We start from the raw sequence: 24,868 nt of genomic DNA, 5'->3' as shown, positions 1-24,868 counted from the left end.
TGAAAATAAAATTAATCTCATTGGTTCTTAGCATGACTAAAAATACATTTTGAATATGTTAAAGGACTTCATCATTTATAAGACCTTAATAATTAAAGACTAGGATTTTAGGTTTTATTCATATTAAGATGGAGCCTTAAAACCATAAACATAGGGGGCTGGAAAGATGGCTCAATGGTTAAGAGGACTGTCTGCTCTTCCAAAAGACCTGGGTTCAATTCTCAGCCACGACATGGCAGCTCACAACTGTCTGTAATTCCAGTTCCAATGGCTCTGACACGCTCGGACCAATGCACATAAAATAAAATAAAATAAAATAAATTATTTTAAAAAACTTAAGCACGGTCCATAAAAAGAGAGTAGAACAGTTTCTTGTATGAATAATCACATCACATTTATAAGGTTAAATATGCTTTTTTCCTATTTACTTTTTATTCATAATCATAAACTTAACTCTGCAATCCAGCTAAACTTGGAGAGGAATGAGGACAATATGGAACCTAAAGAACTTCAGCAATAGCAGAGATTACAGGGTACTGCAAGCAGATGAGGTGGGGGGGGGCTCTCCTGAGCTACAGAAGGAATGGTGTTATGGGTAAGATGCCCGCAAGTCAAAAGAATTACAGTTGTCCACAGTCTGGAATGGTGACCTTCTTGCTGTTCTTGCCATTCCTGGATCCAAAGCACTCCATGGCTTCCATGATGCTCACTCCTTCTTTCCCCTTCCCAGAGACCACATGCTTGCCACCAGCCACCCAATCTTGGCATTGCAGATAAAACTGGGAACTGCCGGGCATAGTGGCCCATACCTTTATTCCCAGAACTGGGGAGGCAGAGGCAGGTGGATCTCTATAAGTCCAAGGCCAGCCTGGTCTACACAGTGAGTCCAGGACAGCCAACCAAGGCTACACAGAGAAACCCTGTCTCAGAAAATCAATAAAATACAAAAAAAAAAAAAAAAAAAACAACAGGGAACCACTTGTGTTTGGTCCAGTGTGTACCATGGACAAGATGCCAGGACCTGTATGCTTCCGGATGAAGAGTTCATCCTCAAATTTCTCCCTATAGATGGACCTGCCACCAGAACCATTATGGTGAAGTCACTACCCTGGCACATGAATCCTGGAATAATTCTGTGAGAGGAAGAACCTTTATATCCAAATCCTTTCTCTCCAGTGCTCAGAGCACGAAAGTTTTCTGCTGTCCTTGGAACTTTGTCTGCAAAAAGCTCAAAGGAGATGCAACCCAAGAGCTCGCCATCAACCACGATGTTGAAGAACACGGTGGGGTTGACCACGGCTACAGCAAGCAGCGACAGGGGACAGTGGTGTCTGCAAAGCCAGCTAAACAAGTTTTAAGGCAGTGATTTTTAGGATTCGAGTATGAAGGTAGAGCATAACAATCTAGTTTTAGCATTGTAAACAAATCATCGGCGTGCCATGCTTGATCTTAGGAGAAAGCAGAGCCTGAAGTCAGGGCAGTGATGGGTTCAGACAGGAATGAATGGAGACGCAGAGTGAAGTTTGGAACAGAAGGAAATTGTTGTGGGAAGTGTGTAAGAATGAGATTGGTAGAAAGGATTCCACACTTAGAACAAATCTGGAAGAGTTCTCCCAGCATGGGCCAACAATTTTATGTTTAAAAATAAGAAAATAAGATAAGAAGAAATAAGATGCCAGGCAAAATATATTAGATGAGGAATTTATTAAATGAACATGGAGAGAGAAGGAATGGGGGAAGGGGTACCCCAGAGAGAGAGAGAGAGAGAGAGAGAGAGAGAGAGAGAGAGAGAGAAGAAAGAAAGAGAGGGTGGAGAGGTAAGTCTTTCCTTTTATATATTGGTCAGAGCCACACAATGGCAGCTAGGCAATGACATCACAGATAGGCAGGCTGAGGCAGACTCCTAACATACACCACACCTAAGTAGGACATAACAGTGAATAATAGATGATTAGTAGAAGACAACAGATGGTTTAATTAAATGCCTTGCACATTCTGGATCAAAACTGGGTAGTATCAGCAAGCAAATCATTGCTGAGGGAATTGCAAACATTTTAGGGCTCATGCTAGTCTGAGACACAGGGAATTATAACACCAAGAAAGTAAAACTGAAAAAGGCAGGAAGACTCATTTATATTGTTTGTGTCATTTACAGTCAATGCAGATTACTAGTGACATAAGGGAAACTTCTGTAAATTATAAATTACATATGTCATATCATGGACAAATTCTATTTTAATAAATAACCTTTTTTAGAAACTGGGTCATACTGGGAAAATGTTGTGTTCCATAATGATATGCAATATGAAGTTCAGGAAAGTTCCCAGCACTTATATTTAGATATCTTGATGCTGAAGGAGCTTCAACTTAATGGCTGTCATTTTATTATGGACTGTTAAAGATAATTGAGATGTGCAGATTGTCAGTTGCCTCATGAATGGTTCTGTTCTTTTTTTTTTTTTTCAGACAGGGTTTCTCTATGTAGCCTTGGCTGTCCTGGACTCGCTTTGTAGACCAGGCTGGCCTTGAACTCACACCGATCCACCTGCCTCTGCCTCCCGAGTGCTGGGATTAAAGACGCGCGCCACCACGCCCAGCTTTTGAATGGTTATATTCTTAAGTATCCTTTATCCTTGACTGTGCTTATGGTCATGATTGATTGCCACATGGGCTTTATTTGGCCTTCTATGTTTGTTTCAAAATTAAGCAAACGATGAGAAACAAAGTAACTAGAAAAGAAAGAGGTTAGGGAAATGGCATATTTGAAATATAATATTGGATTAAATTTATTTCAGTTCAATATCTAAGGTTACACAATTTAATATAGTTCATGAAATATGTTTGTCTGATGTGTATGTAATATTGGTTCAATAGAGTATCTAGTCTATTATTATTGTGTTTTTAAGATTGATACTATATTTTTAATTTTAAAAAATTAAACTATAACTACATTGTTCTCCCATTAACCTTTCCTCCCTACAACTTCTACTTTGCCCACCTCCAAGGACCTCATTATCTTGAGATGTTTTTCTTTTTGCATCTGTACCAAATATAAAGTGTTTGTGCAGTTTAATAAAAGACAGCAGCTGTGAGAACTAGACTACACAATGACTGTGGCCTATAATGTGTATAATTTCATTCCTAACCCTATAGATTTAAGAAAATGACAGATAATACACACTCACAGCCCAGTGACAGAGGTGGCTCTGGAGAGTCTCTAAGAAGAGAAGGACAAGGACATCTCCAGCATGAGAGATAAATTGTGTATTCCTAAAATGACGTTTTGTTCCTTCTTCAAGTAGCAGCAATGTCCCTGCTTCTGAGCAGGACAGTGACTTTGCTCATTGCAAGAAGAGCTTAGCATTAGAGCTGAAAGAAAGCTCCACCTAAATATGAGTCAGGTGTCTGAAGAGCAGTTTCAGCTTAGAGGTCAGCAATGTGAAGAGCAGTAAAGAAAGGAGGCAAAAGGTTGCAAGGTGACTGAGTGGTGTCCTTACTTGAGGAGATTAATACATCTCCTTGGTACATGGTGCAGTTACTGATCTAGTAAATGCCTTTTTCTCAGTACCTGTCCATGAGCACTACCAGAAGCTTTTAGTTGGCACTGCCAGAAGTAGACATTTACAGTTTTACCTCAAGGATATATTATCTCTCCAACCCTGTGTCATAACTTAGAAGGGATGTTGATCATCTGTGTCTTCCGTGATGTATCACATTAGTGCACTGTATTGATGCTATTATGACAAATGGGCCAAATGAGCAGGAGGTAATAACCATTTTAGACTTATTGGCAACATATGAGCATCAAAGGATGGGAAATAAATCCAATCAAAATTCAAGGGCCTTCTAACTCGGTGAAATTCTTAGGAGTCCAGTGATGTGGGCTTCAGAGACATTACTTTCAAGAGGAAGGAAAAGTCAGTGCACTTGGCCCATCCAACCACCAAGAAAGAAGTACACTGTTCAGAAGGCCTATTTGGATTCTGGAGACAGCACATTCCTCATCCGGTATGTTACTCTGGCCAATATGTCAGATGACTCAAAAGTTCCTAGTTTGGGGGCAAGTGATGTCTTGCAATAGGAGAAGGCTGCTGTACCAGTTGCATCATATGATCCAGCAGATCTGATGGCACTAGAGGTGTCAGTGCCAGACAGGAATGCTGTTTGTGGCTTTGGCAGGCCCTTGTGGGGAACCACAGAAGGCACTTTTGGGATTTTTGAGCAAGGCTCTACCACCATCTATGTCCAACTATTTTCCCTTTTAAAAACATCTCTTGGCCTGCTACTCTACCTCAAAGGAAACTCAACTTTCGACAGTGGGAAAGCAAGTTACCATGTGGCCTGAGCTGCCCATCATGAGTTGGGTGCTATCTAACCCACCCAGTCATAAAGTAGGACACACACAGCAGCAACCTATTATAAAATAAAAGTGCTATAGATATGATAGAGTCTGAGTATGTTCTGAGAGCACAAGAAAGTTACATGAAAAAGGTGACCAAAAGCCTATGGTTTCTACTCCTGTACAATGCCCTCTGATGCCGAGTATGCACCTTGAGCCTCATGAGGTGTACCCTATCATCAAATGACAAAGGAAGAAAAGACTATAACATGGTTTACTGAAGGTTCTGGATGTCGTGCAGGCACCATCCAGAAGTGCACAATTGCAGTGAGAAAGTGTAAAATTATGAAATATAAGATGCTTGTTTGCGTGCCCAACCTTGCTTGCCTAGAACCTAAACTTCAGACCCCAGAGGTTTTTCCCAGTTCTCAGAACTGCTAACCTCCTTCCTTAGTTCCCAGAATAGTTACAGGCAAGTTCCAAATATCAGATGTCCCCATATGGTTTCTAGTAACCGCTCTAGGGACGCACACCCAAGTCCCCACAAGAGGTTTCCCAATGCCAGATGTCCTAATGTCCATATGGTTTAACTTGATAAGCAACCCCACCTGCTTTGCAGTTTTTGCCTTTAAAATTAGCCTGTACCAGCTGCTCGGGGTCCTTCACCTCTCGAGTGGTGAGGGACCCTGACGTGTCAGAAATAAACCTTTGCTTTTGCATAAGTGCGTTATGTGTTTCGAGTGTTCTCTCGCAGCGACCCCCTTCCCGAGTTGGGCGTTAGGGTCCAAAAGCAGCATTACTATTCTTTCTGGGACAAGCCTGAAAGACACCATCAAAGAGAACTCTTCACAGAGGGCAGAAGTTCATATAATACACATGATCATACATTTTGTTTGGAAGAAGAAATGTCTAGATGTGTGATTCTTCACTGATTCCAGAGCTGAAAACAACACATTGGCTTGATTGTCGGGGTCTCAGAAAGAGAATGATTGGAAAATTGTTGAGAAAGACATACAGGGAAGAAATACGTAGATACATTTCTCCAAATGTTTAAAGGATGTAAAGATATTTATGTCACATGTAAATGCTCATAAAATGGTGACTTCAGCTGAGGAAGAATTCAATAATGAAATAGAATGATTGATTCTGTGAACAGTCAGCCTCATTCCCCAGACATTCCTGTCCTTTTCCAATGGGCCCATGAACAAAGTGGCCATAATGGCAAATGTTTACATAGTACCTTTCATGCACATAATTGCTTCTGCCAAAACCACCACCCATGGATGTGCAGAGTGCCTTATCCACTGCAACGGTATTCCATGCAGTGTTGCTTCTGACCAAGGAACTCGCTTCAAAACAGAGAAATGAGGCAGTGGGACCACTATCATAGTTTCTACTGGTATTGCTATGTCCTTTGTCACCCTGAAGCAGCTAACCTCATAGAAAGATGGAATGTTCTTTTGAAAATACCATCGCAGAGCAAATTAGGTGGCAGGCAGCTGGAGAGCTGGAGGCTGGAGAGCCTCCAGAAGGCTGTGTATCCTTTGAGTCAGCATCCAATATATGGTATGGTTTGTCTCATAACCAGGATCCATGGGTCCAGGATTCAAGGGGTGGAAAAGGGAATTGGTTTAATCACTATACCACTGGTGACCCCTTAGGGAATGCTTTGCTTTCTCTTCCTGTGACCTTAAGCTCTGCTGGCCAGCAAGTTTTAGTTCTAGAGAGGTGAGTGCCCCAACCGGGAGCTAAAACAAGCTTTCTGTTGAACAAGAACCTCAGACTTTCCCCTGGACAATTTGGACATCTAATGTCCTTAAACCAATAGGATAAGAAAGGAATAATAGGATTGGGAAGAGTGATGGGTTCAGATTACCACGGGGACATTCTATTGCTTCTCCAAATGGAGGTAAGAAAGCTTATGTATGTCTGGATCACAGGAGACAGTTTTTGCAGTGGTTTTCAACCTCCCTAATGCTGGGACCCTTTAATACACTTCTTCAGGTTGTGTTGATCCTCAAGCATAAAATTATTTTCACTGCTACTTCATAAGTGCAAAATTGCTACTGTTATGAGTTGTCATGTAAATATCTGAAATGCAGATGGTTTTAGGCAATTCCTGTGACAGGGTCCTTAGATCCCCAAAGGGTTTGGAACCCATAAGTTGAGAACCAGTGATTTAGTGAATTCCTTGCTACTAGAATGCCTTATGATTAAAGGCAGTGGGAGCCTACAACAGCTTAATCCAGGTGGGATGACAAAGGGCACAGACCTCTCAGGAATGAACATATGACTCACTCCTCTATGAAAAACACCAAGATCTGCTGAGGTTACGGCCAAGGGTGGAGGAAATACAAAAAGGATATTAGAGGAAGGTAGTTACAGATACCAGCTAAATATATATGACCAATTGCAGAAAGGAGTTTTATAAGTGATATGAGTGTTCCTGTTATATTTTGTTAACAATGTGTTTGTACAGATATTTGTGCTTTCTTTCCTTAATTTCTCCTTCATGTGATGTAAATAAAGTAAGATAATATTAATGGTTATCATATTTAAATTTGAGATACTAAAAGAATGTCCCTCAAGGACATTGCAACCTATTCTAACATTATAATGGGTTTACTGTTGTACAAAAGATACGTATTTCACATTAGGCATAATTAGGGTCTGGTTTAGTATATAATGTGTGTGCCTTGGACTTGGAATAGTTAGGCATTATTATGGCCTGGTTATTGTTTTCATTGGGAAATTAATCATGGCATTAAAAGATAGACTGTGTGTCAAGTTGACCTGGAGTGGAATTGTGATGGTGTGATGGCTCTTTTTAGTTGTCAACATTATTATATCTGGAATTAACTATAACCTGAAAATGGAGGGACACACCTGAGAGGGCTTACCCGCCCCCTTAATTTGAAGTGCAGAGATCTACATGTAATCCAGAACTTGGAGGTAGGAAGAAGTGCCCTTAATCTGGATCTTGATTGGGGGGGGGGGGAAACGACACACCTGTAATCCAGTTGTTTTGAATTAAAAAACCCAACGCTACACCTTGTGCTGGAAAGCCTATATAACATAGAAGAAGGATGTTTTACTCTTTCTTTGCTTTCTCTCACTTTTCTAACCAGTTCATTCCTTCACTGGCATTAGTGCTTACTTCTTTGGGATTCCAGCCTAAACGAAAGTTGTGCTGAGACATCTAGGCTCCTGCAGTGAGCAACTACTGAACTCTTGGACTTTGCCATCATAGACTCCACAGACTCCAAATCATTCTAAAAATACCCTTTCTATAAATTGAGAAATTGATTCTATCAGTTCTGTGATTGCATAGAACCCTAATAATACATTGGGTATATATAGAATACATTTTAGAGCACTTTGGGTCTCATAATAATCTCAGATCAGCTATAAATTCCTTTCAATATATTTTTATGATTGAAATGGAAAATTTTAAACTATGAATATGTTGGTCCGAACTCTATATGAGCCTTACGAAAGTCTTATTAAACATTCAGGTACACCATAGGTAGAAAAGCAGCCAAAATGTCCACGAATCCCAATGGATGGTCCTTGGGAACTGCCTCAGTTTCCTGACCAAGAGGAATAAGCAGACGCTCATCACCAAGCCCAATAATCTGAAGCCCACAACTCCTTCCACTATTATGGGCTGATTCACTACCAGGACTGTGGGAGTGGAGCCCGAGGCCAATGGCGAAGGGGTCATCATGGTGGTCATGAAACACAGATCTGGTCAGTGAAAACTAGCTCTAGCCGGGGCCAGAGATTGAGAGAGGTCTGGGTGGGTGGGTAGGTGGGTGGGTATTCACAAGCTAAAGTAACATTAGGCCCTTGTACTTATATAGTTGGATCTCAGGGTCTCTGTAGGAGTTGTAGATGCCTGGCATGTCGTTAGATTTAAGTCTTTTCAGCATACTGGTTTCTTGAGTTTTCAGCCTCATCTATGGGAGCTGTAGTAACTGTGGGATGTCAGGGTTTCCTGTTTAATGTTGTTGAGTTAGCAACTCTTAGTGGGAGGTCTTAGTAGGAGGTCTCTGTAGGGAAGCAGTCTCAGGTTGTAAACATCTAGGAGGAGGAAGCTGTAGTCCATGTTCTCTGTCAACATTTGCACCTTGGCAAGAAGGCTTGCCTTTTCCCATGAGTCTGAGGCACTGGGGTCCTTGCCAATTCATTTAGGACTTCACCTGCTCCCCATAAGCATCAGTGCTCTTAGCTTGTAAACCAGTGGTTCTCAACATTCCTAATGCTATTACCCTTTAATACCTTTCCTCATGTTGTGGTGGTGACATCCAACCAAAAAGTTACTTTCTGTTGGGGACGGGCTACGTGGCCAATGTTCAGCCATCTTGTCAGAACCTAGGTTCCTATTTCTCCAGAAGTCTGCCATTCACCAGAAACTAGCTGACCTTGTCATAGGTCAGCAGTTAGACACCTGTTGTGGTTTATTGTGGGGGCTGGTCATTCCAGACACTGAGCTACTCCTTTTCTGGTGGGACTACTGATAAGATAAGATTAAGGGCCAGCTGCCTGCGAGCAGCAGTTCTGGGAGCTTTTTCCTGACTAAGCAGATCCTTCACGACTTTCCTGGAATTTCTCTCCTGCAATTAGCAGCTGTAAAGGTAGATACCTACCTGCTGGAGCATTCCAGAGTTAGGTATCCACAGCAACCCTTGCTTACGCAAATACCCATGCCTTTGTGCCTACATAAACTCTGTAAAAACTCTCAATAAATGGGGTTTGATCAGAATACAGACTTGCCCCCTTCTTCGTGTCTAGTGTTCTGTCTCTATACAGGAAAATTCTCCTCCTGAGCGTTAGTCGAACCCCCGGGGCAATTTTCATTTATACTTCATAATTAAGCTTGCTACTGCTATGAATCACAATATATTTTCTGATGGTCTTAGGTGAGTCTTATGAAAGGGTCATTTGATATTCCAAAGGGTCGTGACCCACAGGTTGAGAACAGTTACTCTAACATTTCTCTAGCTTCTACCTCCTCCAAAGTCTCCCTCTATAGCCCAAGCTCATAGGAACTCACTGTGTAGTGAAGAGTGGCCTTGAACTCACTATCCTCCTTCTTAGAAACTGCTGAGAAACATAATAAAATCAAAACAGAGCACTGCTACAGTTATTTTTATATAACTAGGTTTGTTTCTCAGTTTCTCTCTCAACTCAGTTATCACATAAATAATTGAGATTCTTTTAGGTTTGTTCAATAATAAGCTATACAACACAAGACCTCAGCAGTTACTACTCTATTCTTAACCGTGTAAGCTAACTTGGTTTCCTCCCAGAGTGCTCCCTGGAGATGCTGGCACTTTGTAGCTTTCCCTGCTCCAGCCGTTCTTCTGATCTGTCCTGGATGGTTCTCATTGCTGAATTTCCTGGTTGAATCCTCTAATTCCTTCTCTCCTGGCTGGCAGGAATTCCAGCCTTATTCTCTCTCTTGTCCAGCAATTGACAGTAAACTGCTTTTACTGGCATGTCAAGGAGCAATTGAGATGAGATTCTCAAAACAAAGCTTGCAGCCAGATATGAGTGGTACAGAAATCCACATTTGAATTGCACAGTAACCTTATGCCTACAGAACACTTTAACAGTTGCATCACAACAAACTCAATAATAATATCTCTGTATCTGTGAACACTGTACACACTCAACCAGAGGTCAACACCCTTATCTATTTTCCAACTGAGGGAAATTACACACAACTTGTATAAAACTGAGACCTCTAGAAAGATCTCCTTCTCTTAGTGGGGACTCCAGGAATAGACTAGAGATCTCAGGTTGCTGAGGTGCCAGGGCTTTTAAACTTAGCTTTGCTCAGTCATCACAGACATGATGGGCATGTGACACCGGGTGATAAGTTGTCTAGACAATAACACGTTATGGCAAAGCTCAACGTTCTCCAAAGCCTGTTGTGAAGTGGATGACAGGGACACATTTCTTGCTTGGAGACGGCATAGAGTGATTTCTTATTTACAATGTCACAAAAATCTAGCAGAAAGAATCTATTTTGCATCCACAAATCTGTGTTTCATGAGAAAGAGAAGGCAGGAACTTCAGTTGTCCGTGGATTCTCAGAGGGAGTAAAGACCACCAAACTCACCACTATCAATTCCCAGTGGCAGCCTCCTCTTGTGCAGGACAGAATTCTTGCCTGCCTCAGGAATTTTTAGTTTTATAGATGCAGACTAGAAGACAGTATGCACTTCAAGTGTGTAATGGAGAAGGTACATTATGACTTTTGTTTCTTTTGTTTTCCAGAATGCTGAGGAAGATTACCAACTGTGATTCTCTTCCAACCAGGAAAAAAGGGCCATGTCCACTCCTCAGTAAACATCAGAGGAATCTGTGGAGGCACTGATTGAATTAAAAGAAAATGTAACCAGCCTGGCATGCTGGTGCACTCCTTTAATCCCAGCACTCGGGAGGCAGAGGCAGGCGGATTGTTGTGAGTTTGAGGCCAGCCTAGTCTACAAAGGGAGTCCAGGACAGCCAAGGCTACACAGAGAAAGCCTGTCTCAAAACAAACAAACAAACAAACAAACAAACAAAAAAGTAACCGGTTTGGTTGTTTTCCTTAAGGTAAAATACACAAAAAAGTAAACATTATACACAATGTTTTCTCATACATTTAAACAATATTTACAGTACTTAGTGAGTCATTCCCCTAGTTCAAATATACTGTAAAGTTGTTTCAAATTTATCTCCATTGCACATTTTCTAGTTTGAATATGGTATTTACATCATTGTCACCCCTCTTCTGGCCCCTTCATCTCGAACTACATCCTTGTCACTCTCCAATTTCTTGACCTTTTGAAATTAATCTTCTGTGTGCATGAGAGAGAGGGAGAGAGAGAATGATTGAGACTATCTCATGTCATTAGCATGTGTGTGTGTGTTTAGGAATGAACAATTTTGACAGGATGACCAAGTAGTTGCTTCATCCCTGAAGAAGACTTCTGCTCCTCCTGAGTAGCCAGTGACTGTCTTTGGCTCTTCCTTTATGTATGGGGTCTTCTGAGATTTGCCCATTCACACTGGCAGTTGATGTCATGCTGCCACTTTTAAAATCTCATTTAGGTAATTATATTGTTGAGATTTCCTGTGTGCAGCTTTCCTCTAATACACTGAAGGCAGGATCTCCTAGAAAAGGCCCTGATTCCCTGTCTCTTACAAGCTTTCTTCCTATTCTTCCTACTCTTCCTAACCTTAGCTATAGAAATTGCAGAGTAGATGTACTAATTGGAGTCGAGCACCCTACAAACATGTATTTTCTGACTCACTGTGGATTGCTGTAAACCATAAAAACTCTACACACAACAATATCTGTCAGTCTTAAAATACAAGAAGTACCTGCTGTGCAGTGGTGGCACACGCCTTTAATCCCAGCACTCAGGAGGCAGAGGCAGGTGGATCGCTGTGAGTTTGAGGCCAACCTGGTCTATAAAGCAAGTCCAGGACAGCCAAGGATACACAGAGAAACCCTGTCTCGATAAACCAAAACAACAACAACAAAACCAAAACAAAACAAAAGAAAAAAAAACAAGAAGTACCCAAGATCTACATAGGGTGAGAACAGACAGAAACTGGAACTACATTTATTTTAATGTGTATTCACTTTATAAATTGTTATCTTGACATCAAGACTTGGAACAGCTTTGTGCCTTGTGTCAGACTTGAGGTATCCTCATAACTTGTCAATCATGCGGCTCTGCTTTAGTTACGGACTCTATTGCTATGAGAAAACACCATGGCCGAAATCAACTTGGAGAAGAAAGTGTTTCTTTCATTTTCCTGTAAAGTCTACTGCTGAGAATGTCAGAGCAAGGACTCAAACAAGCTGGGGACCAGGAGGCAGGAGCTGATGCAGAGGCCATATGGGGCTGCTGATTACTGCTTGGTCTGCCTTGCTTTGCTAAGTCTTCTTTCTTATAGCATCAAGTACATTCTCATACTATCAAGCCCCAGGTAGCAGCACTCATCCTCCCATACCAATCACTATATGGAGCAGAGGAATCCCTGAGGGAGGGAAGTCCTGAGTTAATGTTCATTAAAAAAATATTTCATTTAATTTATGTGTGTTAGTGTCAGATCTTGGAGTTACAGACAGTTGTGAGCTGCATTGTGGGTGCTGAGAATTGAACCTGAGTCCTTTGGAAGAGCAGGTAGTGCTCTTAACCACCGAACCATCTCTCCAGCCTTGTGAATGTTCATTTTGACAAGCTATGTCCATGCTAGGGATTCCAAGATCTTAGACACATGGGATATTTAACAAAGCTGTCTCCTTATATGGACCAGGCTCGAGAAATGACATGGCTTTCCTTAGGAGTCTGAGTGTTTATGAAAGATAGCTTCCTCCTACATGGTGTATATACCTTGAAAATGGCCACCTACAGAGAACTTCCAGGGTGGCTAGCTAACCGTGCTCCTGATTCCTAATACATATGATGAAGTTCTGAGTTGTGGAGGATCAGAAAATTCCCTAGCTTTACTATACACATGTCTCTGTGTCAGTCTTTCCTGGCCCAGCGGGGTTCAACTAAAACTTGGGAGGAAGTTCACCTGTTGAAAATGCAAGACACAAAGAAGGAGAGCAAGTCTGATTGATCAAGCTCTCAAACTTTATTAGTCAGGCAGCAGCTTTTATAATTCAGAAAGCAGGGAAGCATATTGCTATAGCAACCCAGCTGCAGGCTTTTCTCAAAACACAGGGAATTCCAGGCAGGTTCATAATGTCCTGCCACACAGGGTATCTTGCTCTTTCTTTGTCTAGTCTAACTGGAAACCATAACAGGGTTGCTCCATCTCTATCTGTCTTTAGTTTAACTACTGAACCACAGCAGGTTCAGCTAGTTTCTGGTGAAAGACAAGCTCTGGGAAAAACAGAGACTTAAAGGTTCAGGCTCTGACAAGATGGCTGAACATTGGCCATATGGCCTGTTGTCCCCAACACTTTCCTTTATTTCCTCATAGCTCCTAGTGAGAGTTTCAGGACCAAACCATGCAAATCACAGTAAAACACTGTTAAGAAATCAAACCACAGATTTGTCTTTGGATCAGTTTTATGAAGACATTTTGTCAGTTGAGAATCCTTTTCCCCAAATGACTGTAGCTTGTGTCAAGATGACACAATATTAACCAAGACAGGCTCCCTTTGAATGCCTACAAACTCAGTTCTCATCTTTTTATTATCTGGTATCCTGACACCCTTGTAGATGTTACTGTGTCTTTCCTACAGAAGCTTCTTGTGCTCAATCGTTTCTGCTGAACAAAACTACATTGCTTCTGAAGTTTTGCTCCTAAGTCCTGCATTGAATCTGTCCTAGAAGAAAAGGAGAAGCAAGAGTTTCTAAGTTTCATCAGTGATTGAGAAATGAGGAAAAGAGATGTCCTATCCTGAAAAAAGGAAAGCCATTTTGACAGTACAGAATCTTCGAAAATTCTTTGTAGAAGAATTTAAAAGCATCAGTCAACCAAAAAATATAAACAGTGATAAGACGGTGTGTGGTCTTCTGTCTTGTAAATGAGGCTTTGCAAGGGCTTCTGTGTTCCTAGTATCCTGTGATTTTCCTCTTGTAGTTGTCTGGTATAAAATAGTGGAAGAAAAGCCTAAGGACGCCCACTCTCCTCTGCTAGTGAAGCCCATCTGTAGAATCGACAATGGGAAATTATCTGTTTCTATAAATCTGTCAGGCATCAAGTTGAAGAAAATACTCATCAGAGCTATTGTGACAGGTGCTGTTAAATTATTGAAAAGATACTAACCAACAAGAAATCAGTGTATTTAGTTCTTTCATGATAACTGCAACATATGGAAGACACATGACTAAAATGACTAGTGCTAAAAGTCCCTGGCAGATCTCCAGCTCACGGGGCTCTAATGATGTGCAATAAGACAGCATGTTTACATGTGTAAAGTGCATGCTTCAGCACCTACTTCACTAGAGTGCCCTCCCCGAGGACTCCAGGAGTCAGAGCAGACCTTCAGCTCATTTCCGTGGTCCTTGTGCTCACCAAAAGGCCTCTTCCATCATTTATCACTGTCAGCGTTCACCTACATTTAGCAGTTCCTCTACCCAGGGCATGAGAACACATACGCCATCAGGTTGAGTGACCTTCGTAATCCTGCCTTCCCGGCAGTGGGCCAAGTGACTACACTGGTTATCTTGGCATCAGCAAGGTGAGCCAGGAGCTGCAGTCCCCACATGTCCCCGGACTGTTCATCCTGAAGCCCAAGGACCCATGCGAGGAGTAGAGCAGTGAGTCCTCTGCCTTCAAGCTTTTAAGTTTCCAGGTTTCTCAAATCTTCTTTTCCCATTTCCCACCAATAATTTCAATGTAACCGTCGCTGATGTTTCTGTGTCTAATGATAACATATTAACAATTGGGGAAGTGCTTACAAAAGAAAAGAAATTGTTAAATATGTTTTGGTTGCGATTGTTACTATGTGCACATCCAGCCTCTGTTTGTTTGTTTTTTTTTTAACTTGGTAAATGAATGAAGAAAGAAATCCTAAGGAAAGGCAAGGACATAACTGCTGCTACTTATGGTGGAGGAAGAAGGTATTATAGATAGGTGGGAGAGCAGAGACAGAGGCACACACATCTGGGAAAGTCCAGGATGGTCTTGACCCTGAAGGGTAGGTAACCAAAGTGTCTAGATTACACATGGAAGAACCTCTGGAGGAAGGGAAGCCCAGCCCCTGGGCTGGAGAGTTCAGGGTAGAGGGTGGAGTATGCCAGGCTTACCCTATAACAGGCAGGGACTGAAGGATGCTGGCAGAACCTGGAGCCCAAGTCAGTCACCTTAGTCACTCGTCCTGAGTTTGAAACTTAACAATCAACACCACAGTTTATTGGTAAACATGGTATTTATGTTAATAATCAAGTTGAGAACACTTTATACAAATTCATTGTGTTTGAAATGTGAATATTAAAATAAATGTAAATGGTAGAGAAAACAAAAGACCTAATAAATCACTTCCCTCAGACTAATGCAAAAGCATTTGATAAAGTGATAAATACGAAGGCTCTAAGGGAATCAGCATATCTTACTTTTTTTTTTTTGAGACAGGGTTTCTCTGTGTAGCCTTGGCTGTCCTGGATTCACTCTGTAGACCAGGCTGGCCTCGAATTCACAGTGATCCACCAGCCTCTGCCTCCGGAGTGCTGGGATTATAGGCCTGTGCCACCCTACACTTTTTTAAAAGTTAATTTATTTATTCACTTTACATCTCAATCGTAGGCCCCACTCCCTCTTCTCCCATCATCCCGCCTCTATTTCTCAGAAACGAGGAGCTCCCTCCACCTACCCCAGCTCATCAAGTCAGATCAGGACTGAGCTTTTCCCCTGTGGCTGGCGAGGCAGTCCTGACAAGGGGAAGTAATCAAGTATCACCCATGGTGAGCTGAGGTATTGGACATCAATCATTAGTCAAGAAGATAGACCACAGTCTTTTCCAGAGGCCAATCTGCTGGTGGCATTTTCTCAATAGAAGGTGCCTCTTCCCAAATGATACTTGGTTATATCATGTTGACACAAGAATAGCTAGGACAAAGTCTTCTTCTTACAGTGTTCCCACTGAAGTTAAGGAATAAATAGAATATATTTGGATAGTATTTGAAATAGTAAAATCCATTTAGGACTATCAGGTTGCATACAAACTTGAAATGTCTATCTCCATGTTTAGTTATCAAACATATGTACCTATTGACTTATATATTATTAAACATAATATCAGGGAGATTTTATTAAGTCTTTTGTAATTTCATATAATGCATTTTAATCATGTTTAATTCCAGACCCCAACTTCCCTGAGATTCATGCCTTTTCCCAGACCCATTATTTTGTGCCCTCTTTCCATAAATTGTTTTTCCATAAAACAATTTTAACTATGCAGTTTTGTATTGGCCATACACTCTTGGGTGTGTGTCCATCCACTGGAGCATGGTCCACTAACTGGAGACCACATCCTTAAATTTTACTCTCAGGCAGGTAGGAATTGCCAGTAGCTCCTCACATGTGGGTGAGATTTTTCTATCCAACTCCACTTCTCATGCTGGGATTATGTGTAGAATTGTGAGCTTTTATAAGTGATGAACTTTATTGACTCTTAGTGATCTCAATAATAAACAAACTAGTACTATAAAGCAGTATCTATATGCTAGATACAGTATTCATGGTGGATATGTATTTGTTAGGGTTGCTTTCAACCTGTTTTCTGGATTAAACATCTCTCTCTCTCTCTCTCTCTCTCTCTCTCTCTCTCTCTCTCTCTCTCTCTCTCTCTCTCTCTCACACACACACACACACACACACACACACACATTCCTCTTGGGTCAGGGGTTTGTCAGGTTGTATAATGTAATATTCACGTTCTATATTAGCTTAGGTTGTAAAAGTTGATTACATGGGAAGTTCAAGACAAATAAGGTTGGTTGTTACAATGATCTTTTCAAGACAGATTAAACAGCTTGACCATACAGTAGCCTATTGGTGCTAAATCTTTTTTTTTTTTTTTTTTTTTATTATTATTAATTTATTCTTGTTACATCTCAATGGTTATCCCGTCCCTTGTATCCTCCCATTCTTCCCTCCCTCCCATTTTCCCCTTATTCCCCTCCCCTATGACAGTTCCTGAGGGGGATTACCTCCCCCTCTATATGATCATAGGGTATCAAGTCTCTTCTTGGTAACCTGCTGTCCTTCCTCTGAGTGCCATCAGGCCTCCCCCTCCAGGGGACATGGTCAGAGGTGTGGCACCAGAGTGTGTGAGAACGTAATATCCCACTCTCCACTTTACTGTGGAGAGTGTTCTGTCCATTGTCTAGATCTGGGTAGGGGTTTAAGGTTTACCGCCTGTATTGTCCTTGTCTGGTGCCTAGTTTGAGTGGGACCCCTGTGCCCAAATCTGCCTATCATAATGTTCTACTTGTAGGCTCCTAGGACCCTCTGGGTCCTTCTACTTTGCCTTTCTCTCATGAATCTCACATCTAGAGTCCCACTAGAATGTCCTCTCCTCTGTCTCTGTTTCCTGGTAAGTGAAGGCTTTCGTGGGACATGCCCGTTGGGCTAATATGCAGATATAAGTGAGTATATACCATTTGAGTCTTTCTGCTTCTGAGTTAACTCACTCATTATGATCATTTCTAGCTCAATCCATTTATCCACAAATTTTGGGAATTCCTTGTTTTTAATAGCTGAATAGTATTCCATAGTGTATATGTACCACAGTTTCTTTATCCATTCTTCTACTGAGGGACACTTAGGCTGTTTCCATGTTCTGGCTATTATGAATAGGGCTGCTATGAACATGGTTGAGCAAATTTTCTTGCTGTGTGCTGGAGCATCTTCTGGGTATATTCCAAGGAGTGGAATAGCTGGGTCCTGAGGAAGCCCTATTCCCATTTTTCTGAGATAGCACCAGATAGATTTCCAAAGTGGTTGTACTAGTTTGCATTCCCACCAGCAATGAAGGAGTGTTCCTCTCTCCCCACATCCTCGCCAGCATGTGGTGTCGCTTGAATTTTTGATCTTAGCCATTCTGATGGGTGTAAGATGGAATCTCAGCGTTGTTTTGATTTGCATTTCCCTGATGATTAAGGAGGTTGAGCATTTCTTTAAGTGTTTCTCAGCCATTTGATATTCCTCTGTTGAGAATTCTCTGTTTAGTTCCATGCCCCATTTCTCGATTGGGTTATTTGGTTTGGTGGTATTTAATTTCTTGAGTTCTTTATATATTTTGGATATTAGACCTTTGTCAGATGTGGGGTTAGTGAAGATCTTTTCCCAGTCTGTAGACTGTCGCTTTGTACTCTTTACGGTGTCATCTGCCTTACAGAAGCTTTTCAGCCTCATGAGGTCCCATTTATTAATTGTTGACATTAATGCCTGGGCTGTTGGTGTTCTGTTCAGGAAGTTGTCTCCTGTGCCAATATGTTCCAGGCTCTTCCCCACTTTTTCTTCTAAGTGATTTAGTGTCTCTGGTTTTATGTTGAGGTCTTTAATCCACTTAGATTTGAGTTTTGTACAAGGTGACAGATAGGGGTCCAGGTGCATTTTTTTACACATAGACATCCAGTTAGACCAGCACCATTTGTTGAAGATGCTATCCCTTTTCCATCGAATGGATTTGGCTTCTTTGTCAAAAATCAAATGACCATATGTGTGTGGATTCATATCTGGGTCTTCGATTCGATTCCACTGATCAACCAGCCTGTTGCTGTGCCAGTACCATGCAGTTTTAATTACTATTGCTTTATAGTACAATTTGAGATCAGGTATGGAGATTCCTCCAGAGAACCTTTTATTGTACAGGATTGTTTTAGCTATTCTGGGTTTTTTGTTTTTCCATATGAAGTTCAGAATTGAACTTTCAATGTCTTTAAAAAATTGTGTAGGTATTTTGATAGGGATTGCATTGAATCTGTAGATTGCTTTTGGTAGGATGGCCATTTTTATTATGTTAATTCTCCCTATCCATGAGCAAGGTAGATCCTTCCATCTTCTCATGTCATCTTCAATCTCTTTCTTTAGGGATTTGAAATTTTTTTCAAACAGGTCCTTCACTTGTTTAGTAAGAGTAACTCCTAAGTACTTTATATTACTTGTGGCTAATGAGAAGGGTGTAGTTTTCCTAATTTCTTCCTCTGCAAGCTTGTCATTTGTGTATAGGAAGGCTACAGACTTTTTTGAGTTAATTTTGTATCCAGCCAATTTGCTGAAGGTGTTTATCAGCTGTAGGAGTTCTCTGGTGGAATTTTGAGGGTCACTTATGTAGACTATCATATCATCTGCAAATAGGGATAATTTGACTTCCTCCTTTCCCATTTGAATACCCTTGATCTCCTTATGTTGTCTTATTGCTCTGGCTAGAACTTCGAGTACTATATTGAAGAGATATGGAGAGAGTGGGCAGCCTTGCCTTGTTCCTGATTTTAGAGGAATTTCCTTGAGTATCTCACCATTTACTTTGATTTTGGCTATTGGCTTCCTATATATAGCCTTTATTATGTTGAGGAAAGTGCCTTGTATTCCCGATCTCTCTAAAACTTTAAACATGAATGGGTGTTGGATTTTATCAAATGCTTTCTCTGCATCCAAAGAGATGATCATGTGGTTTTTTGTTTTCAGTTTGTTTATGTGGTGGATTACATTGATGGATTTCCGTATATTAAACCATCCCTGCATGCCTGGAATGAAGCCTACTTGGTCATGATGAATGATATCTCTGATGTGCTCTTGTATTCGTTTTGCAAGTATTTTATTTAGTATTTTTGCATCGATGTTCATCAGAGAAATTGGTCTGAAATTCTCTTTCTTTGTTGAGTCTTTGTGAGGTTTAGGTATCAATGAGACTATGGCCTCATAGAATGAGTTTGGTAATGTTCCATCCCTTTCTATCTTTTGGAGTAGTTTGAAGAGTATCGGTATTAACTCGCCCTTGAAGGTCTGGTAGAATTCAGCACTGAAGCCATCTGGCCCTGGGCTTTTTTTGGTTGGGAGACTATCAATGATTACTTCAATTTCTGTAGGGGAAATGGGACTATTTAGCTTGTTTATCTGTTCTTCATTCAACTTTGGCAAGTGAAATTGATCAAGAAAATCGTCCATTTCCCTTAGATTTTCAAATTTTGTGGCATATATGCCTTCAAAGTAGGATCTTATGATTCTTTGTATTTCTTCAGTGTCTGTTGTTATGTCTCCCTTTTCATTCCTGATTTTGTTGATTTCAATACTGTCTCTCTGCCTTTTAGTTAGTTTGGCTAAAGGTCTGTCTATCTTGTTGACTTTCTCAAAGAACCAGCTCTTGGTTTTGTTGATTCTTTGGACTGTTTTTTTAGTTTCTAATTTGTTAATTTCACCCCTGAGTTTGATTATTTCCAGGCGTCTACTCCTTTTGGGTGTTTCTGCTTCTTTTTTTTCTAGGGCTTCCAGTTGTGTCATTAAGGTGTTTATGTGCGATGCTTCCAATTTCTTTTTAAAGGCACTTAGTGCTATGAATTTTCCTCTTAGCACTGCTTTCAGTGTATCCCACAGATTTGGGTATGTTGTTCCTTCATTTTCATTGAATTTCAGAAACTCCTTGATTTCTTTCTTTATTTCTTCCCTGACCCAGGTGTCATTTAGCAGAGAGTTGTTTAGTTTCCACATACGTGTAGGCTTTTTGTTATTTCTGTTGTTGTTGAATTGCAACCTAAGCCCATGATGATCTGATAGGATACAAGGTATGATTTCAATCCTCTTGTACCTGTTGAGGCTTTCTTTGTGAACTACGATGTGATCAATTTTGGAGAAGGTTCCATGGGGTGCAGAGAAGAAGGTGTATTCTTTCTTGTTTGGGTGCAAGGTTCTATAGATATCTGTTAGGTCCATTTGACCCATGGCATTGGTTAGTGATGTTATTTCTTGGCTTAGTTTCTGTTTTGATGACTTGTCCTTCAGTGAGAGTGGGGTGTTGAAATCTCCCACTATTATTGTGTGGGGCTTGATGTGTGGTGTAAGCCTTTTTAACAGATCTTTTACAAATGTGGGTGCCCTTGTATTGGGAGCATAGATGTTCAGAATTGTGATGTCATCTTGGTTTACTTTACCTTTGATGAGTAAGAAGTGTCCATTCTCATCCCTTTTGATTAATCTTGGTTGAAAATCTATTTTGTTCGATATTAAAATGGCTACGCCTGCTTGCTTCTTGTGTCCATTTGCTTGGAATATTTTTTTCCAACCTTTTATCCTGAGGTGATGCCTATCATTATGGGTGAGATGTGTTTCTTGGATGCATAAGAATGTTGGATCCTGTTTATGCACCCATTCAGTTAGTCTGTGTCTTTTTATTGGAGAATTGAGACCATTGATGTTGAGAGATATTAACGACCAGTTATTATTAAGAGTCTTAATTTTGATGTTGTTTTCAGTTGAGCGTTTGTGTAGTTGTCTTTTTGCCATGGTATAGTTATCTATTTCCTGAGTAGTTTTGGTTGTAGCTTGACCCTTTGGGATGGAGTTTTCCTTCTAGTACCTTCTGTAAAGCTGGATTTGTGGATAGGTACTGTTTGAATTTGGTTTTGTCATGGAATATTTTGTTTTCTCCATCAATGGTTATTGATAGTTTTGCTGGGTAAAGTAGTCTGGCCTGGCATCTGTGGTCTCTTAGGGTTTGCAGGATCTCTGTCCAGGCCCTTCTGGCTTTGATGGTCTCTGCTGAGAAGTCGGGTGTAATTCTGATAGGTTTGCCATTAAATGTTATTTGGCCCTTTTCCCTTGCAGCTTTTAATATTTTTTCTTTGTTCTGTATGTTTTGTGTTTTGATTATTATGTGACGGGCAGTTTTTCTTTTCTGGTCAATTCTATTAGGTGTTCTGTATGCCTCTTGTATGTTTATAGGCACCTCTTTCTTTAGATTGGGGAAATTTTCTTCTATGATTTTGCTGAGAAGAGTTTCTGGGCCTTGGAGTCTGATATCTTCTCTTTCTTCAATGCCTATTATCCTCAGATTTCTTCTTTTCATGGTGTCCTTAATTTCTTGGATGTTTTGTGTCAGGAGTTTTCCAGATTTGGCATTTTCTTTATTGGTTGCTTCAAGATCTGTGATTGTATCTTCTAGACTTGAGATTCGCTCTTCCATCTCTTGGATTCTATTAGAAAAGCTCAGCACTGAGTCATTCACCTTCTTCTCTGAGGCCTCACGTTCTCGTTTTTCTTCTGTCTGTGTGTTTATCATTGAATCCATTTTCATCTTCATATCTTGAACAGATTTTTTAATTTCTTTCATCTGGTTGCTTATGTTTTCCTGAAAAATTTCCAGTTCTACTCTATGTGCTTCTTTTATGTCTCGCACCTGCTTCGCTGCTTCTTCGTGCATCTGATTTCTAATTCTATTTATTTCCTCCGATACCATCCTCATTACCAAGGCTTTGAGGTCATTTTCTTGTGTTTCCATTGTATGTGAGTTCTCCGTGTTGTTTTCTTTGGGATAGCTGGGAGCTGGAGACTCCATGTTGTTTTGGGGTTTTTTGCGAATGCTTTTACGCTGTCCCTTAGACATCTTGCCGTCTCTGTTTTTGTTGGGTAACTTCCAGAGTTGAGTGGATGGAGTCTGATGATAGATTCACTTGTTTTCTCACGATTTCCGTAGGCTGGAAGCCCTGATACTTCACTGGTGTGGATGGCAGGAGGTTAGCCCTGTAGTTTTGGGCTCTCACCACCAGTGATCCTCAGCTCCCCTTTGCTGTGGATCCTGCAATCTTTCTGGGTCTCTGAGTGATCGCTGGGTCAGGCCAAGGTAATCACAACCTTTTGGGTCCCTTGCCAAGTCCCGCCAGAGATACTGGGCCCGAGCCACGTGGCGAGCTCAGCTAGTTTCTCAGGGCCTGAACCGTCTGTCACAGCAGGAGAACTGCGATTGCACTGAGCAATCACCCCGGGTGGAAGTGAGTGCTCCACCCACCCCGTGTCTCCGCAGGAAAACCAAGGCTGCTTGAGCAAGCACCCAGGGTATAACTGAGTGCCCCGCCCAGCCCGCGTCACAGCAGGAAAACTGTGGCAGTGCTGCGCACTCACCTAGGGTAGAAGTGAGCGCTTCTCCAGGCTTGTGTCCCAGCAGGGAAACTGGGACCTTGATGAGCAAGCACCCAGGGTAGAAGGGAGCGCTCCACCCAGCTTGCGTGGTAGTAGAAAAACCAATGCTGAGCTGGGCAAGCACCCAAGGTATTACTGAGCGCTCCTCCCTGCACGTGTCACAGCAGGATAATTAGGTCTGCGCTGAGCCGGAGCGCAGGATGGAAGCCGGCTCACCGCCCAGCTTGCGTCACAGCAGAAAAACCCAGGCTGCCTGAGCAAGCACCCAGGGTATAACTGAGTGCTCCGCCCCGCTCGTGTCCCAGCAGGAAAGCTGAGCTTGCGCTGAGCCGGAGCCCAGGGTGGAAGCCGGTTCACCTCCCAGTTTGCGTCACAGCCGAAAAACCAAGGCTGCTTGAGCAAGCTCCCCGGGTATAACTGAGCGCTCTGTCCCGCTCGCGTCACAGCAGGAAAACCACGTCTGCGCGGAGCCGGAGCTCAGGGTGGAAGCCGGCTCTCTGCCCCGCCTGTGTCACAGCAGGGGAGCTGCGCCTCGGGCAGCCGAGCCAGCCTCTCCACAGCCCATCTCACTGAGCCCACCCAGGATTCTGGGGCCGAACCGTCCGCTGAGTCCAGCCTGGGTCTCAAGGCACCACGCGACCCAAATCCTGTCCAGAGTCCCCTCTCCCGCAGCAACTCCCACTGTCCACCGCACTAATCGCCTCCACTGGAAGGCTCTGAGCTGCAAACCTCAGCCACCGCCTCTGGCGCTGCCGGAGCCGCTGTGGGCACTGTTGTTCTCACCGCCGCCGCTCTGATCCGAGAAAGTCCTCGCTCCTCCTGTGTGCAGGGGCCGGCAGGTCCTCCGCACCCTGGTCCCTCCGGACCGTGGAGCACTTCTGCTGCCGTGGTGTGGGGACCTTGGTGTTCCTGGCTCAGAAATCTGTGCAATTCCCTGAATTGTTCGCTGGAGCTTTCAAACACGGTCCACACTGCTCGCCGCCATCTTGGATCCCCCTGGTGCTAAATCTTAAGTGACCCAAACGTATATTTTGAACTTGCATGTGAAGTCCAGCAAAAGTTCTATTCTGTTAGCATATAGGAGATAATTTTATAATGTATCCTCACAAGGAAGAAAATAGGTGTGGAGGCATCAAGTACAACTCGGAATCTCGACCTTTTCTCCAGCTCTACCTGCTCTCTTTTTCGTGTAATGAAATAATGAGAACTGTGGTTCTCAAGAAGGCTCACACTGGTGCTCTGCAAGTGCAGATCTGCAATGACAGGTGCTTATCTTTTCCCCACATAGGGTTTGCTCTCTGTTATTAGTGATAAAGGCCAACATCCAAATGGATATTCTGAAAGTCAGCCAATGCAACCATCATGCCAGGCCCTAAAGGAGAAGCCTGACTTGGGAGAAGAACTAGACATGTGCAGTGTTGTGGCGTACGTCTTAAGGATAGGAAAATAATAGTACCACAAGTCATTTCCTTTACTATGAATCCTTAGATGCCTTTTGGGGGTCTGATAAAACACCATCATCAAGACAACTTTAAAGACAGTTTATTGTGGTTCACAGTTCCATGGGATAATAGCCCCTCAGAGCAAGGGCAAATAGAAGAGAAGACGATTAAGATGCTGGGGGATTTGAATCTTCAACTGTGGACACAAAGCAGAGCAAGGCACTGGAAGTCAGGCATGCCTATGAAATCTCCGAGCATGCCTTCAGTGCCATCTTTCCTTCAGCAAGGCTGAATCACCTCAGCTGGAGACCTAGTATATAGAGATGAAACATCTGAACATCTGAAGGATTGATCACAAAGCATCAATTTATATACTATTTTGAGCTTAAATGCTGTATATATTAGGTCTTATTTGTTACAATCTCAACCTACCCTCTTAACTCATCCTTGAAAAATCCAGGCATAATAATATCAAAATTATTAATAA

General features: G+C 42.0%; 1 pseudogene across 1 annotated transcript; it reads right to left on the bottom strand.

Annotated features, from left to right (window-relative positions):
* Positions 1 to 620: 620 nt before the first annotated feature.
* Positions 621 to 14,570, bottom strand: LOC311591809 (peptidyl-prolyl cis-trans isomerase A-like; annotated as a pseudogene). The gene is made up of 3 exons: positions 14,461 to 14,570; positions 967 to 1,343; positions 621 to 779 (listed from the first exon to the last, which is right to left on the bottom strand). The product of its transcript is annotated as a peptidyl-prolyl cis-trans isomerase A-like (transcript).
* Between the last annotated feature and the right edge of the window lie 10,298 nt (positions 14,571 to 24,868).

Source organism: Acomys minous (genome assembly GCF_964271855.1).
Source record: "Acomys minous genome assembly, contig: scaffold_74, whole genome shotgun sequence".
Taxonomy (NCBI): Eukaryota; Metazoa; Chordata; class Mammalia; order Rodentia; family Muridae; genus Acomys; species Acomys minous.
This window is presented reverse-complemented; position numbering and strand designations above follow the sequence as displayed.